This window comes from Hylaeus anthracinus, unplaced genomic scaffold (genome assembly GCF_026225885.1).
Source record: "Hylaeus anthracinus isolate JK02 unplaced genomic scaffold, UHH_iyHylAnth1.0_haploid 11978, whole genome shotgun sequence".
Classification (NCBI taxonomy): domain Eukaryota; kingdom Metazoa; phylum Arthropoda; class Insecta; order Hymenoptera; family Colletidae; genus Hylaeus; species Hylaeus anthracinus.
In genome coordinates, this window is record NW_026534326.1 from 1,143,113 (window position 1) to 1,146,219 (window position 3,107).

Here is a 3,107-nt window from a genome sequence, read left to right on the forward strand (position 1 = left end):
CGCGGCATCCTCGCGCTCTGATTGGTCAGTGTTTTCCGTTAATATCTTCTCAACGAAACCTCGGACAACATTTTCGCCAAGGAAAAAGTTGCTTCCAATCACCTCCACTCTGTATATAGTGAGTGTCCCAAAAACGTTGTAACACCTTGAAAGGAGTGGTTCGGGAGGTGATGCATGTTTAATTTAACGTGTGATTTTGTTTTTGCTACTGCGTGACCGAAGGTAATTCTTCATTAATTTCAATTTGCTGAAAGTGCGTTCAGTACTTGCTACAGTAACTAGCAACGTAAAGAAAAGTTTCAATACAGATTATTTAGGAATAACTCATTCAATGCGCAAGAGTACATTATTTCTTGAGCCTTTTTTTCTCGACTTTCTTCACTTCTCGACGACGTTGGGGTCCCGGTGCATAGCGTCCACAGCATCCCGCAGATATCCGGCCTTGCATACGGCCATTTTCGTTTGGAAGTACCGACGGTTTAATTTCTTTAGTTTGTGTTCTTCTCTCTTTTCTTTACGCAATGTTATATTTTCGTTATATATATGCAGCGTTATATTTGTTATGCCAGGTTACGAAAAGTGTTTCTGGCTGTAATTGAATTGTATATCTGTCGAGTAAACAGCATTTTCTCTTTCCATTAACGATTCGTTAATTCCGAATTCGTTAATTCGTTAATTCCATTAACGTGGTTCCGAGAGGACCGATACGCGAAACGGAGCATCTCCCAAGCGATATTTATGCGAAACGAGGAAGGAGCCAAGGGGCTTCTTTCGAAACGATCAAATTACTAGGCTGCCTACTCCTGACATTTTGCCCGCGTAACTTCGTTTCGTGACATTCTCAGGAGGACTCGTTCGAATCAAACTTTCTTGAACGGCGTTTCTAGAGCGACCAGGTCGTCGCGAGTCGAGCGTCGTTTACTTTCGATGCACGCTTTACGCGTCTCGAAGACATATATTTATTCGAAGTAAGCCTAATAGAAAAATCGATCCGTTTGTCGAGATTTAAGGACCCGTTATTCCATACGATGCTATAGAAGCAAAGGTCGACGAAGAGTGCGAACCGAACTCGTTTCGATTAAACGCTAAACTTTCCTCGGCTTAATCGTTCAAGAGACGTTTACGGAGCGAAAACAGTCCAACAACTGATTCGTCATTTAAAGTTGAACTCTACCTTTTGCGAGGTATCGCGTCTCTCTCCTATCACGCCTTCCTCTTTAATGCGCATTTCCTCGGCGGAGTATACGGCTGTTCTTGCCCAGATCTGGCCGATAGACGGAATTTAGGAACAAAGCATAGTTCTGCGCTCTGCAGAGAGTTCTGCGGCCACCGACTTACTCGATTCAACATCAAGAAGTTTCGCGATCGTTACAACTAATTCCCATCTCGCCGCTCAACAACGCCGACGGTTCGCTACAGCGAAGATAAAAAGGTTGGAAATTCCGTCGGTGGGAATTTTTAAAGGTAAAATTTCCGAAGATGCTCGTAAAGGACGGTTAAACGTTTAGAAACGACTTGTACGCGCGAGGCTCCTCGATAGTTGGATCAACTGGCCGTTTCGAGTCCCCTTCGATAATTGCGTTTCGTTTGATTCGAATCGAAAGCGACGCTTGCGCGGCGCATTGTCTGGAGCAACTTCTGAATCGAATAGTTGCTGGCATTGAACTGATTCGGTTACAGCGTGGGAAAATCCAGACGAGAAGCAGACGCGGCAAGTTGGCCGCTGATTCTTCTTTCGTAACCGAGTTAATAACGCACGACGGGCTGTCTAATGCTGTTTAGAATGTTCTGGAATTTCGACAGAGTGTTTACTCCGCCATATTATGTCAGTGGTTTAGTCCCGCACGAAATCGGAACATTAACTACGTTTGCACGTGCGGCAGCAGCGACTTCGGTCTGGCTTACAAGGCTTACACAGGCTGGCCATCCGTAAAATGGGACAAAGCATTTGCATTGCTAATTTTCTGCGCAACGCAACATACCACGTTTGTTGACCTGGAACTGGATTCCCGACGGGAGAAATTATTTATTTCGTTGGTATCCACTGGCCACGTGCCTCGTCTTCGATGCGCCAACAGTTTTCCCATGTCTTAACGTTCCACGGATGGGATTACGTTTGGTGCACGAATCGTTCGCGAGCGAATATCGCCATTTTTCGGAATTTTACCGTCCAAACGGTCGCCCGACTCGAGATTAGTTTCCTCGAGGATTACCTCTTGATTCACAGCTAACCCAGATCCCATTCCTCGATGGTAAACAATCGATAAGACTCATTTCATCTCTGTAAGGACGCGGTACAGGGCGTACGAATAACGTCTCGCGTGGCTTGAAAAATTTCTGTATTCTATACGTCCTCGTCGCGAGGACTCCCTTGACGCTCGGCCCTTCTTTTAACCCTTTATTAAACCGCTTTCAAGTCCACTCGTATGAAGTTCGTTTTTAATTGTCGGATGGCAGTGCAAACTTTTTTCTTGTGGGAGCTTGTTAACTCTATAAGACGATGCACGTAAGATGGACGCCTAGTACTATCTCAAACCTACTCAGACAGTATTTTCATAGAGAGAGTGTGTATATTAACAGTAATCAATATTTACACCAGTTTGTTCAGTATTTCCATGTAGATGGTATATATATTAACTGTGAGCTATATTTCCGCCTCCTCGTCGCCAAAACAAATACATCAAACCCTCTCAGACAGTATTTTCATAGAGAGAGTGTGTACATTAACAGTAATCAATATTTACACCAGTTTGCTCAGTATTTCCATGTAGATGGTATATATATTAACTGTGAGCTATATTTCTGTCTCCCCGTCGCCAAAACAAATACATCAAACCCTCTCAGACAGTACTTCCACATAGACAATTTCAAGTCCACGTATAAAGTTCGTTTTTAATTGTCGGATGGCAGTGCAAACTTTTTTCTTGTGGGAGCTTGTTAACTCTATAAGAGGATGCACGTAAGATGGACGCCTAGTACTATCTCAAACCCTCTCAGACAGTATTTTCATAGAGAGAGTGTTTACATTAACAGTAATCAATATGTACACCTCCAGTTTGTTCAGTATTTCCATGTAGATGGTATATATATTAACTGTGAGCTATATT

General features: G+C 43.4%; 1 protein-coding gene across 1 annotated transcript in view; it reads right to left on the reverse strand.

Moving 5' to 3' along the window:
* LOC128896979 (zwei Ig domain protein zig-8) overlaps window positions 1-3,107 on the reverse strand; it is a 174,311-nt gene that overhangs the window by 106,320 nt on the left and 64,884 nt on the right. The window lies entirely within an intron of this gene.